Below are 15623 nucleotides of genomic sequence, written 5' to 3' on the forward strand. Positions count from 1 at the left end.
CAAATCAAATGGTTTTAGCTAATGTAACTTTCATTTGAGTTAACTGTTAGAGCAATCAAGTCTCAAAGATCTACTATCATGACATTCAAAATGTAAAAACTTCTTCACTTATCTGGTCAAACATGCTCTTCTGCCCTTGCCAGTGCATTCGGACAATGACCATTTCATTTGACAAGTATTTACTAAGAGCCTCTACTGTGCCAGGCAGCATTCTGGGCATGGCAGCATCAAGTATGGCACATCCATCAAGCCCATAAAACTTTCTTTTCTGGAAACTGTCCCACATGCCTCAAAATCAAGTGGGGACTGCAGAAGCCATGCTCATGTTATGTATGATGGAACCAGGAATGGCCTTCTGACCTAAGGAAGAGAGGAGTTTGGATGGTACACAGATTCTCTCCATCAAGATTAGAGGGTTGGGATTTAAACTGCTTCTCAGTAACCTTAGGAGACTGAAGTTATGTCATCTGGGCAGCTGTGAGAAAGTCTTAATCCACCAGAAAAAAAAACACAGATCTGCCAAGATCAGGAAGGCTAGAGAAAAGTACATGGACAGCTCCAGCCCACAGGGAGGAGACCTGGGGGTTTTCCAAAACCAAGTCCCAAAGCATTCCTGAGGCAGCTGGATTTCTTGTCCTGAGGTTCCCTACAATTTTCCCTTTTTTAAAAAACATTATCTAGCTCAAGTTTACTTCTGTAACTTGCAATCAAAAGAGTTTTAGCTAATATATTACAAATGTCACTCAAGCATCATATATTAGTACCAAATGTCAATTTGAAAAGAAAGAGAGAGAGAGAAGAGAGAGAGAGACGGAGGTAGGGAGGGAGAAGGAAGGAAGGGAGTATTGATCTAGATTTAGTTGGGAAACTTTGAAAATGCTGTCTCACAACCACCAAAATCTAGTTAAACTGTAAAATGTTGCAAAATGATTGAAAAATCTAGTTAAACTGTAAAATGTCGCAAAAGTTTGCAAAAACATCCCAAACACACAAGAATTCAATAAAAAGTTGTGACACTGTCTGTTTAAGCATTTTGCTGCAATCATTCTTCTCAACTCCATTTCCCTTTGGAAAATGGTAAATTAGCTCTCCACAGTTAATGCTGATGCTTATAAGCTAAACCTTCAGGGACTACATCTATCTCTCTGCTCTATAAAGCACCTGATATATTTTGAGTCTTGAATAAATGCTGCTTTGTAATATTTTTTTCTATCGATATTTTCTCAGTTCTCTGTAATTTATATGTCAACTAGGGAAACACAGATTGAGAAAGGCCTCTATCCTCCCAAGGATTAAAAAAAAATAATCTCTCACTTAAGAAACTCTGGTTTCTCTCTCAAGGGAGAAAATGAGGAAGTAACATCCAATTATGCATGAAGTCATGCAGTTGAGAATACATATGAGCACAGTATTCCCTCAGAAAATGCTGGCAAAGAACGAAGCCCAAGTAGTTACCGATTTCTCCATGCCATGATTCTAAGTTGTCCAGACATTCTGTCTTTCTTTTCCACTTGCCTCCCTTTACCATTTTTCCTTCCTTCTGCTCCTGAACCTTCTCCCTCTCACCTACTCCTTTGTAAGGCAGAAAATCAGTACAATAATTTCCATATTCAGGACACACCAGGTTCTGAAACCAACATGGAACTTTAGGGGCTAAGCTTGGCAGCAGTATACAGAAAGAGGAAAGCAGAGAGAAGACATTTTGCCAGGAGTAGCTAATATGCTAGGGGGAGGATCCCTCTGCCAGAGAAGCATGATTGCCTGGTCCCTATGCTGCTGGCAGGCAGCTGTTTTGGACTGTCCTAGCCTGGAGTCTTTCAACTGGATCATATCTCTTGCAACCAGCATCCTCCAGGATTAACCCACAATAAAGACTCTTCTGTCTGGATAGTGTACTGGGTTCAATAGGGTCCCTGCCAAATTCTTGTCCACCCAGACCTGTGAATGCAGTAGGATCTTTGTACATGTAATCAGTTAAGATGAGGTCAATGCAATGTGTCCTTATAAGAAGGCCATGAGAAGACACAGAGAGAAGGAGGCTATGTGAAGATGGAGGTAGAAATGGGAGTGAGGTAGCAACTAGCAAAGAAAACCAAGGATCAATGGCAACCAGCAGAAGCTAGGAAGAGGCAAGGATTCTTTGTTCCCCAGAGCCTTCAGAGTGAGTATTGACCTGCCAAGACCTTAATTTCAGACTTCTCATCTCCAGAACTATGAGAATAACTTTCTGTTGTTCCATTCCACCAAGTTTGTGGGTGTTTGTTATGTCAACCTAAGGAAATTAACACCTTCAGTATAAGACTCAGTTACTGATGCTTATTATTTGTTCCTCCATCAGCCTTTATGCTCCTTAGTACCTATGAATTTTCTGGTTTTGATGGTCATCTGGCAGTTTGATGATGGTTTTTATCCTATTTCTTCTACTCTAAGAGTCTTCTTCATTCTGGTTTGCTGACTTGGTCTTGATACTGATGCGCTGACTTTTCACTGTATACGTCACCTCTTTCCTTAGGCCTCTTTTTGCTCTTGCACCTTAACTTGTTGCCACCCAGTAGTCAGTATTTCACAGACATGGAAGACAGCTCTAGGCAAAAGAAAACTGGACAAAGCTTGCTTTTTTTCATGTACTTATCTTTTTATTTTTAAATCCTTTCAAACTTGCAGGACAGTTACAAAAATAATACAAATCGCATACAGAGAACTCCAAATTACCCATCACCCCAGATATCCAGATCCACCAGTTTTAACATATTGCCACATTTGCCATTTCTTTCCTTCCTTCCTTCCTTCCTTCCTTCCTTCCTTACTTCCCATCCTCTCTCTCTCTTCCTCTCACTCTCTCTCTCTCCCTCCCTTCCTCCCTCTCTCTACCTATCAATCCATTCTCTGAACACTTGAGTATAGGTTACTCCTAAACACTTAATACTGCTGTGCCCATTTCCTAAGAACAAGGATATTCACTTATGTAACCACTTTCAGTGCAGTTATCAAGTTCAGGAAACAGCACTGATATAAAGTTTACACTCCATATTTTTTTCACATGTCCCAATAATGTCCCTTTGTGCCTTTTCTCTTCCCTTGCCAGAACTCATCCATGATCAAGTATTGCATTTAATTGTCATTTTCTCTTTAGTTATATTTCTTCCTCTTCTTTTTTTTAATTGTGGGAACATATATACAACATTATCTTTCCCATCTCAACCACTCCAAAGCATACCATTTAATGAGAATAATCACATTCACAATATTGCAGTAGCCTCACCAGTTTCCATTTCTAAACTTTTCTACTTCCCCAAATAGAAACCCTACACATACTATGCATTAATTCCACATTCCCCTGCCCCCCATCCCTGACAGCCTCTACTCTAATTTCTGTCTCAGTAATCTTGCATATTCTACAATATTGTATTTGTAGTTACCATGGAGCTTAATTTAACATCCTAAATCTTTAACAATCTCATTTGCTTTGATACCAACTTAACTTTAATAGTACAAACAAACCATGTTCTTATACTCCTCTATCTTGCTACTTTTATGTAGCTCTTTTCACAAATTACATAAGTTTGTACATTATGAGTCCAAAACCACTAATTCATTATTATATTTTATGCATTTGCTTTTTAGATCCTGTAGGAAATAAAAAGTGGAGTTATAAATCAAAAATAAAATATCACTGGCATTTTTATTTACCCATGTTGTTACCCTCACTGGCGAACTTTATGCCTTTACGTGGCTTTGATCTATTGTTTATTGTCCTTTCCTTTAACCTGAAGAACTCTCTTTAGCATCTCTTGGAGGGTTGGTCTAATGGTGACAAACTCCTCCAGTTTTGTTTATCTGGGAACATCTTAATCTCCCTCTCATTTTTGAAAGACAGTTTTGCCAGATTTAGAATTCTTGGTTGGCAAAAATACTTAGTTGGTAATTTTTGCTTTCAGCATTTTAAATGTCATTCCACTGCCTTCTTACTTCCATGGTTTCCAATGAGAAATCGGCATTTAATCTTATTGAGGATCCTTTGTATGTGGCACCTTGCTTCTCTCTTGTGGCTTTCAGAATTCTCTATCTTCGGCATTTGACAGTTTGATTTTAACGTGCCATGGCATGGATCTATTTGGGTATATCCTGTTTGGAGCTCATTAAGCATCTTGGATATGTATATTCATGTCTTTGATTAAATATGGGAAGTTTTCAGCCATTATTTCCTTGAATATTCTCTGCCTCTTTCCTTCTTCTCCTTCTGGGACTCCCACAATGCATAAATCAGCATGCCTGATAGAGTCCCACAGGTTCTTCAGGCTCTGTTCACTTTTCTTCATTCTTTATTTTTTCTGCTCCTCAAGCTGAATTATTTCAATTGTCTTATCTTCAAGTTCTCTGATTCTTTCTTCTGCCAGCTCCAATCTACTGTTGAACCCACCTAGGGAATTTTTAGTTTCTTGTACTGTGGTCTTCAGCTTCATTTGATTCCTTTTCATCACTTCCACCTCTCTATTGATATTCTCTTTGTGCCTATCTATTGTTTTCCTAATTTCCTTTGAGCATATTTAGGACCTTTACTATTTTTTAAAGTCTGGTATGTCCCAGGTCTGGTCCTGCTCATCAATGGTTTCTAATGCTTTAATCTTTTCCTTTCCCTGGGCCATCACTTCCTGCTTAATTGTATGTTTTCTAGCCTGTTGTTGAAACTTAGAAATTCTGATATTTTAATGTGTTGTCAGTGCAATTTAGATTCTGAGGCATCTGTTCTTTAAGCTTGTACCCAGCTGTGACAGAGCTTTCATTGAATGCCAGGAATTTAATTTTTTAAAAAGAAGGAGAAGGAAGAGGAAAAGGAGGAGGAAGAGGAAAAGCAGGAGGAAGAGGAGGAGAAAAAAAAAAACATCTTTCCCAGTTCTCGCAGACTGTGGGAGTGCTCTCTTTTGGGACTTATCCATACAATGAGTTTGGAGACCAGCTCCAGGCCAAAGGGTAGGGACCTCCCTAATCCTTCCCTCCTGTCTTGAGCATGAACAAGTTGTCCTGGAAATTTCCCCATTTATATGGCCTGAATGCACCCTTTTCCCTAGGAAACAGTTTCTTCACAGTCCCAGACACTGCACTATATGCCCTGCAGCCAGCAATCCCTTGCCCCAGGCAGCACAACTTGATGGTTTTCCCACAGCATTCTGTAGGACTGCTGTATGCAGGTCAAGTTCTGGGACTGTGAGTCCCTCATGCCACCATCAGACATATTGGGCCAGACATACACACTCCCATTATGTGCATAAGGATTACTCTGCTCCCTCTGGAACCAGGACCATAGACTTGCACTGTGAGCGTGGGCTGGCTCTGTGCCAAGACAGTGAGGGGTGGGGGAGGGGCCAGCCAGGGCAACACAAGGTCCTACTGCTTTTAAGTAGACTGTCTCTTGATTGGGCACTTGACTTGTGACTTCAATCCTTTAACCGTTTCCTGGCTTTGAGAAAGATGTTTCTGCCAGTTCTTGCTTGTTGTTCAAAGCTTTTGTAGGGGATGGAGCTATGAAATGTTTTACTCTGCCATTTTGATTGGGGCAGAGTCCAAAGTTTGCTTTTGACATTGTTCACACTTCCTGTCCTGTGACCTTTAACCATACACTCTATACCCAACTATCTCTCCATTTTTGATTGTTGGAAATTTAACCCTGGTTTTGCAATTCTAAAACTTGTGCACTCTCCATAAACCATTGTACACTAACAAATCATGTTTATGGCAGTCTCTGCACCTTGCTCATGCCATTCCCCATGATTCAAAAACTGCTTGTCCCTTGAGGACCCACTGCATCTAAAGACACCATCATTCTCCCAGAGACCCAGATCCCGTATCTTAGCTATATGGAATCAGGCACTGTGCTCAATATTTTAGATTATCTCATCAATTCTTCACAAGCAACCATGATAGAGGCTTAAATAGAAAAGTCAGTTGACAAAGTCATGCAGCTAATATGTGGAGTAGTCAAGATTTAAATCCAAGTGTGGTCTGATCATCAAGCCCATGATTTTAATTACTTCTATACCTACATCATAGATGATAGGTAGGTAGGTAGATAGATAGATAGATAGATAGATAGATAGATAGATAGATAGATAGATAGATAGAAAAAGAAAGAAAGAAAGAAAGAAAGAAAGAAAGAAAGAAAGAAAGAAAGAAAGAAAGAAAGAAAGAAAGAAAGAAAGAAAGAAAGAAAGAAAGAGATGATAGGTAGATACAATACCACTAGAACTGTGAAGTCATTTTTAAACATCCACCTTTCTATAACTTCCCCCTTCCAATCAATAACAGAGTCCTAGTACTTTTTTATTTTTGATTCCTCTTAAATTCATTGCTTCTGCTTTATTTCCACTGCCAACTTTCACATCCTTGATTTGGCCATTGTAATCTCACTTTTATATGGTTTTACTTTTCACTAGTCCTCTAAATTTACTTTGTTTTCTTCCCTTAAACATGGCACAAATGCTTTTATGAAGAGAGCATTCCTGGAACACCATAGGACCTGATGACTTCCTGCTCAATATGTATATTCACACATCCACACTCTTCCCTCCATATACACAAACACATACATACAGAAACACATGCACACACACACACATATACCACCTACTCAAGGACCCTGTAGTTGGAGTGTCCGAGACATCAAAAGTATCACGTTTGTTTTGGTGTCTCTCTGGACTTGGTTAAAAATCCATTCCCAAGAAGCAGCATAATATTGTGGGAGGAAAGCACCAATGACAGAGATTTTAGTCTTATAATACTATTAATAGACTGTATCACCTTGGAAAAGCCATTATTTCTGCTAAAGGGTTATAATTCTAATCCATGATTGTCTTGCAAAATAGGTAATGGTACAAATGTTTTTATTTTCTTTCCTGCCTCCTCAGGTATCATACCACATGGAGCTATTGCATAAGGCTTGTTCTGCATATTCAAATCCATCATCCAAGCAAGGGTCTCAAGGTACTTGTGCCGGTTTGGATATATTATGTTCCCCAAAAAGAGCCATGATTTTTTAATCTAACCTTGTGTGATATTTGAATTAGGTTGTTGCCATGGAGATGTGACTCACCCAACTGTAGGTGATAACTCTGACTGAATTCTTTACATGGTGGTGTGGCCTCACTCATTCATCATGGGTGTTGATTAGTTTACTGGAGTCCTTTAAAAAGAGCCACACAGGCCTAGACAGCTGCTGACGCTGAGATGCCAGCCAGTGTTTGTTCCCAAGAAGCTAAGAGAGACAGACCCAGAGACCTTTTGTAGGATGCCATTTTGAAATGCAGGAGCTGAAACACAACCTGGGACAAGCAGATGCCAGCCATGTGCCTTCCCAGCCAACAGAGTTTTTCTTGACGCCAATGGCCGTTCTTCAGTGAAGGTATCCTCTTGTTGATGCCTTACTTTGGACACTTTTATGGCCTTAGGACTGTAAATATGTAACCAAGTAAACCCCCTTTATAAAAGCCAATCCATTTCTTGTATTTTGCATAATGGCAGCATTAGCAAACCAGAACGATACCTTTTAGAAAATCTATAAAAGAGCATATGTGAAGCAACTGTCACTGTTGCTCACACACATAAGGCTCTTAGAATAATAGTTAACTTCCTCTCTGCTCTTCCTAATATTTAGTTTCTCAATGTCAGATGGCCATGTAATCTACATTTGCTAGTGACTAAACTGTCACATGGAGTAACTAATGGCTCTAGGCAAACAAAGTTATCTACTACATAGAACCTTTCTACTCATCATGGGTTCTGTAGACCAGCCACAGCAGCTCCTGAGAACCTTTTAGAAGTGCCAACTCTCAGGCCCCACCTCAAACCAACTGAACCAGAATATGCCTCTTAACAAGATCCCCAGGTGATTCATGTGCACACTGAAAATTGAGAGGCACTCAAATCTCAAAAATTTGAGAGAATTCAACCCATTAAAACTTTTTGCTGCTCACCTAGAGGAAGATTTCCCCTGGTCATGTATCCTAGAGACATCTATTTGACCTGTATTTCTACGTCCACACTCAATAGGAGGCTGTAGAACAGACTGCCCATTATTAACTTCTTATCTACACTGCATTCTTGCTTACAGTCACCTCATGTGTTCAGACTTCAAGTAGACTTTGGTTCTCTAATTCTGGAAAATCTGATTTGCTAAGTCTATGTCAAGAAAGAAAGAAGGAATGAAGGAAGGAAGAAGAAAGAGAGAGAGAAAGAGAGAGAGAGAAAGAAAGAAAGGAAGAAAACAAAATTAGATTAATCAAGTTAGAGGAGGTTAAATCAAAGGTGAACTACTATAAGAATGTCATTGTCCAGCAATATTACAATTAAATTAGCCCAAAGAAGCCCTTTCTTTCATTTTTATCTGCTATAGAATGCATAGAAGAGCTAGATTTATGACTGATAGCCACAAATGTCATTCTACTGATACCAGGGTGTTAAGAAAGGGATAAGTTTAGTTTTCACATAGAGACAGCATGGAATAGGGAAAATGGAGGCAGAACCAGTTTAAACAAGCCCTGTGGTAAAGGGAAGAAAGAGAGAATCTGCGCCAGCTCCTTATATGGGAAAGTAACCATGGTTACTGGAATGTTAAGAGATATGAGGTGAAATCAGAGGCGGGAACTCCCAGCAGAAAATTTAAACTGAATGAACTCTCTCAGATAGGCTGATCAATTCAAAATCTCAATAAAGAGCTAGTTGGCTCTCTCAGATAGGCTGTACAAATTAAAATCTCAAAGATGGGCTAGTTAGTTCTCTCGGATAGGCTGTAACCTCTGTAGTACCCAGCCAATGGGGAAACAGGGGAGGGACTTGTGCATTAGGAATAGGAGATTAAAAGATCGCCATTCTCTTCCTCTGGCACACCAGCCTACTACGTTTTTGGCTGTGTGCCCTTTCTTGCAAGATCATAAATAAATTCTTTTCTCCTCCAGAACTGGGTGAGCCTTTTTTGCATAATGCTTGTTTCTAACAAGGGAAAGCAACTATAATTTTCTTTCTAGCCTAAGTGGAGAAATAATAAAGGGCAATGGCTCTCTTAGTCAACATAAAAGGCACAGAAAAGAGAAATGAGAAAATTCTCCAAACGGCAAATATCAATTCCTTATAATGAACATACTGATCTTTCTTACACCCAACCAGCCTTTCTTTTTGTAACCTCATCTGTCTTTCTCATACATTCACTCCCCACTCTAGCACACAAACCATGATACAGCCTCCTTCAGGAATTTGCCCGTACTCTTCCTTCTATCTGGAGCTCCTTCATTCCTATCTAGGATTCTCTTCTTCACTTTTTTTTGAGTCTCTGTTCAAATATCATCTTTTTCAGAGAAGTTTTCCCTCATAACCCATATAAAATAGGAATCCCTATGCCCCCTTACTTTTCTTATATTTTCCTATAGCATTTATCAACACTTGACATCTATTTATGTGTTTATTATCTTGCTTTCATGGTTAGAATGTAAGCTCTATGAGGGCAGAGATCTTTGCTGATTCTCTAATACCTAGAACACTATGTGGCACCCAGTAGGTGCTCAATAAATATTCATAGAATGAATAAACTGATTGAGAGACAGGCTATAATCCACAATGGAGGCCTTAAGATAAGGTGTTAATTGCTGCTTGGGGTAAAGGGTCTCCCATTATTTTACCCAGAAGAGGGACCTTTGCAACATAGAAGATTTGTACCACCTTTCACCAATTAAGGAACAAAATAAAGAAAGCAGCTTAGTGCATTCCACCTTCAGATATAAGAGTAGAAGGCTAAAGTTATTGCAGAGGGATACAGGATGTGAAGGCTAGAGATGAACTCTTTAGAGACCTCTCCATTAAAAAAAAAAATAATTGTGATTCCCCCTCTCATAATGCTAAGCAATAAAACTATTTAAACCAAAAGACCACAGTGTCACATTTTTTATGAATTAAAAGAATTAAAGAGAATTAAAGAGTGGCATGGGGCTGAGGAGATCACATCTAACTCTACTATTAGTCGTAGGGGAAAACAGTCCAATAAATAGAGTGATAACTACGCAGAATCTTTGGACCCAGTGGCAGGTTTTTGTGTGCTGGTCTGTGCCCGCTATTCACTTATGTTTGTAATCTATCAAGTATACACTTATACTTGAACATTGCTATTCTGGGCACTGTAAAAATAGATATTGTTTCTGTCCTCTGGAACTTATTAATCATAATTCTATGACAGCAAGTTGGCACTGCCTCTGGCAATAGACCAAAGTTGAAAATTAGTTCCCAGCACTGACCTAGGGAATCCATTACAAAGATTTTAAAATAATGGCTTCTTAGAGCAACACTTTTCTTGTTAACCTCAACTAATGAACTAATATTTTTTAATTGTCTTTCATGACTGTAGTAAACTCTGGGGCTGGTTTGATGGGGGAACAAAGGAAATAAAGGATAGGGTTCCAGCTTTCAAGGGTTTCTTTTGATTTTTTTGGAAGAGATAAGATGTGCAACAAACAAAACAGCAAGAATGTAATAAAATATAGCATACAGCAAATTGTGAGCTGGACTAAAAATTCTACTAATTTGGTGGATCCAGAGTTTGTGTAGGTGCCATGATTGTTTTTTTAATCCATTTGCTTCAGAGTCTTGTCTTCATTCTCCAGTGCTTTATTCTTTGTTGTTTTTTTTTTTTTTTTTTCCTTTCCTTAAAGTTTCTGGGGGCACAAAGCTTTTCCAACCCAAAGGCATTCATTGAGCCAAGATTGTGGACAAAAGCAATATTTTCTTAGTTATTTAGCCAATTCATTCATTCAATTAATAAATATTTATTAGTCTTCTAGAAACAATATCATATTCTTAGAAACAAATGCTTAAACTGTTGTTTTCCTCAAAGAAGCATCCCAAACTTCAAAATATATTGATGTGGGTTAAATCTCCCAAAATTGGAAGAAAATAGATTTTGATTCTACCCATTAGCCATAGGACTGTTGACATGGCATTGCAGATATCTGAACTTCAGTTTTTCATCAGAATAATGAAAATAATCATTCCTGCCATACTAACTCACAGGATGAGTTTGAGAAACTAATGAGATAACATGAACAACAGAACTTTGTAAAAAAAGAAAAAAAAGCACAAAAGGAGTTTTAAAGGAACAAAATGAATATACATATTTTTCATTTGTAAATATAAAATGTTGATATTAAGTGAGCCAGACTATCCAGAAAAGTATCTACCTAAAACTTTTAAAAAAATGTTTTATAATTACTATGATAATTGTATAAAAATAAACATACATAGGATTTCAAAAATTTAAAGCCACATCCAATAGATCAAGAAACATTTTGTGGAATAAACAACACCCACTGGTCAGACTGAAATGTTTCAATGATTAAAGAAAAGACAATAGCATGACTCAAACCTGAGGAGGCGTACTAGATAAATGCTGTAGCGCTCAAGTACCTGGTGTCAAGGAAAAACTGGTCAAGGAGAAACCACATTTAAGCTTGAAGACATTGGTTCTGCACAAAAGCTTTCAGGGCTACGTTTTCTGAACAACAGAGACCATAAGGGCCCTCAGAAAGATGAGTCATGCACCACTCAAGCAGGACACATCAGCTGGCATTCAGAACCAGGAACAAAGTATCTGCAAGTTTAAGCACTTGCTTCTTTAATGTTCCAGTAAGCCTCATTTTGCTTTTTCCTGTGTCTAGCTATGTGCATTAATTTAAAAATCTATTGTTTTGTACTCTGTAGATTCAGTATTCCATCCTGCTCAATAACAAACATTTTATAATGGCAGATAATTTCAAAAGCTAAAGTCAAATGCCCTCTAAACCAGGCTGCCCTATCACCAAGCAAGGCCAGAGCTTACCCATCTAGTAGCACGTAACCTGTTTCCTTATCCAGAGAAAAGAGACCTGCCAGCCTTCATGAATGCTGCTCCGATTCAGCTCAGGAATTAGGAAAGCATTTTGAAGATTCACCCATATCCTAGATCCTACGTTCTTCCTTTCTTCTTGTTCCTTTTATAATGCCGGAGTAAGCACTCCCCACAGGTGGACAACCTCAACCACCTGACTGACCCCTCCAGTCTTGTCTTACTGTGATTCAGTAAGTCATCACTTTTGCCAGCCATTGCATATAAAGCACAGGCACAGAGCCTATGACACAGGAGGTGTCCAATGAATGTTACACTTTCTGTGAGGCCCAATTTCCCAACTCCTTGATCAATCTTTTCCAGTTCTCCTTGAATTATCTAAAATACATAATGATGATTCCATTTTTGAAAGTCAAAGAGAACAAAATGAGTGACAACAGCAATAACTCTGTGATCTTAGATCATCTACTTGAACTCTGTGCCTCTTTTTCCCTATGAAAAAGGCTGTTCATATTATCTCTTCCAAATTCCAAGATTTCTTGTGTAATTATACCTCCCATATGTATACGGCTCTATTGGCAACTTCACATATTATGACACCCCTTCAGAAATACGTGAAGCTGTTGAACTGAAACCCAGTAGCCTTGATTTTTTTTATTTTTATTTTTATTTTTATTTATTATTTTATTATTATTTTATTTTTTAGCCTTGATTTTTGAAGACAATTGTATAACTATGTAGCTTACATAGTGTGACTGTGTGATTCTGAAAACCTTGTGGCTCCCTTTATCCAGTATATGGACAGATGAGTAGAAAAATGGGAACAAAAAGTAAATGAATAATAGGGGGATGGGGAATGGGATGTTTTAGGTGTTCTTCTTCACTTGTATTTTTATTCTTTTTTATTTTTTTACTTTTAAAAATTTATTTATTTTTTTAGTTCAAAAATTGATTTTGGTGATAAATGCATAACTATGTGATGGTACTGTGAACAATTAATTGTACACTGTGGATGATTGTAGAGTATGTAAATATATCTCAATAAAACTGAATTTTTAAAAAAAGATAATAGCTCCTTCAGATTGACAGAGTAGTTATCCTAATCTCCATTTTATCGATAGGTATTTCCAACACTCACATCTCTAAATTCCTGTCTAGTTCTGATGTACCAAAATGCTATTGTATATAAGAAGAAACTGAGGCATAGATTGGTTAATTAGTTTCATAAGCCCAACACAAACTCATTTAACTTCCAAAATAAACAATGGAAATATTTTAAGTTAAGAGTAAGAGTCATGCCTTTCTCCAAAGAAGATATAAAAATGGCCAATAAGCTCATGAAAAGATGCTCAACATCAGGAGCCTTTAGGGAAATGCAAATCCAAATGACCATAAGATACCACTTCACATCCTCTAGGATGGCTATTATTTAAAAAAAAAAAAAGGAATATAACAAGATAACAAATGTTGTGAAGGTGTGGAGAAATTGCAACTCTCATGTATTGGTGAATTGCTGCTGAGAATGTAAAACAGTGCAGCCACTGTGGAAGTTTGGCAGTTCCTCAAAAAGTTGAACATAGAATTACCATATGACTCAGCAATTCCACTCTTGGATAAAAACCTCAAAGAACTGAAAACAGGGACTCAAACAGATATTTGTACACCAGTGTTCATAGCATCATTATTCACAATAGCTAAAAAGTGGAGACAAAACAAATGTCCACCAACTGATAAACGCATATGGAAAATGTGCTATATACATACAATGCAATATTATTCAGCAATAAAAGGGAATGAAGTTCTGACACATGTTGCAACATAAATGAACATTTAAAACATTATACTAAGTGAAATAAGCCAGATACAAAAGGACAAATATTGTTTGATGATTCCACTTTTATAAAACTTCCAGAATAAGTAAATCATAGAGGCAGGAAGTGGATTGCTGGTTGCTTAATTTTTGCTTAATGGGTACAGGTTTTGGCAATGGACAGTGGTGAGGGTAGCATACATTATAAATGTCATTAATACCTCTGAATTCTACTTTTAAAAATGGTTAAAATGGCAAATTTTATGTTACATATTTTACCATAACAATAATATTAAAAAAAGAGTAAGGGTCACAGTCATAATTCCTTTTTTTTCCTTCCAATATTGAATTGGTAGTTTCAATGAAAATAAGCAAATAAGTAAATCAATTTAAGAAGAAAAAAACTTATGTCCCTAAAAGGTCAAATCTGAAAAGCAAAGGCTTCTGTATCAAGCTTGTGCTACCCCAGCAATTTGTCATAAATTTTCACTTCAGTTTACTACATCTCCCACCTAAAATAAGAGTTAATTTTAATTATGAACTGCCTATTTCATACAAAACATATGTTTATTTATATAATTAAGCCATAATATATCATATATTGCCAATAATTTTATGTGATACACACACATATAAACAAAGAGCATTATATACATTGCTAGTGTTACAAGTTATATGGCAACTGTGTATGTATATATTATAAACATATGTGTGTGTGTGTATGTGTAAATATACACCATAATATTATTTTTCAAGGGCATTCTCTTTATTTAAATTATTCAGAAATCACTCCCTAAGAGAGTCCATGATAGCAAATATAGGAAATTCATTCACAAACATGAAAAAATTTTCTATAACTTCATTCATAAATTGTTATTTAACAAGAGTAACAATATCCTAAAACTTAAAGAAGAAACATCATATAACTTCTCTTCTATACAATTATTTCTATCCTGATTTTTCCACTCCAAGCTAGTGTGAACACAGGATTCATGTCATGAAATGGATACTAAAGTGACTGAAAAATAAATGTATCAATCCAAGAGGCATTCATTTTGTGTGTGATGAGCTTGCTTGATAATAGTCCCTTCACAAACCTACCTATATCTCAAGGGTGTTTGGGGATTAAATCGTAATTTAAAAGTTGGTTAAGAAATGCCTTAGATTCCTTACAGAAAAGATCTAAAGCAAAAGCAAAGAAATTATCATCAAAATCAGTCAAAGCAATGCTTTATATTTTCCCCCTAGAGAATTCAAACACAGAATTATTTAATTAAGCAAGAAAAAGTTTACTGCATTCTCAAATAGTTATTTTTACTATGCTTCATTTTATAAAATAATTACATATACAGATAGGTATATGTATGTGTGTGTGTGTGTGTGTGTGTGTGTGTGTGTGTGTGTATATATATATGGATTTTTCTTTTTGAAACAGTTTCTTAAAATATTTAGCTAAGAACTGACCTCTATATGAAAAACAAAACCCATTATTTAATCATCCAACTTCTAAAATCTATATTTTGCATATTATGTTCAGTGCAGTTATAAATGACGATGCTCAAAATATTCTTGATTGACACAGATTTCTCTCAAGAAATAAGCATTTCATTATTTAAAATATTGAAATAGTTGTAGTAATGTTTCCATAGCCAAAGTGGAAAACCATTCAACTTCATAATGTTATTGCAGTGCTTGTTTCCATGGCAACTCCTTCACTTTACTGTGTTAGTTACCATAGATTCACAGCTTTGGAAGGGCTTTGGGAAACATGTAATAGAATGCTCTTATTGTTCAATTAGGAAATTGAGACCCAGACTCCCAGACTTATTGTGCATTACCTGAGTAATTCATGTCAGAACAGGAAGTATAAAGTGGGTTTTCTGACTCCCATTCCAGGATTCTTTCAACTATACTAGGCTGCTGCCCACTGATCTAAACCAACTGACACTAAAATTA

The 15623-nt window shown here is 37.0% G+C and overlaps 1 protein-coding gene across 1 annotated transcript in view; it reads right to left on the minus strand.

Moving 5' to 3' along the window:
* The window catches only part of LOC119539691 (muscular LMNA interacting protein), a 159160-nt gene that overhangs the window by 72313 nt on the left and 71224 nt on the right, over positions 1-15623 (minus strand). The gene's annotated exons all lie outside the window — the stretch shown is intronic.

The sequence above is a fragment of the Choloepus didactylus genome, chromosome 7, assembly GCF_015220235.1.
Source record: "Choloepus didactylus isolate mChoDid1 chromosome 7, mChoDid1.pri, whole genome shotgun sequence".
NCBI lineage: Eukaryota > Metazoa > Chordata > Mammalia > Pilosa > Megalonychidae > Choloepus > Choloepus didactylus.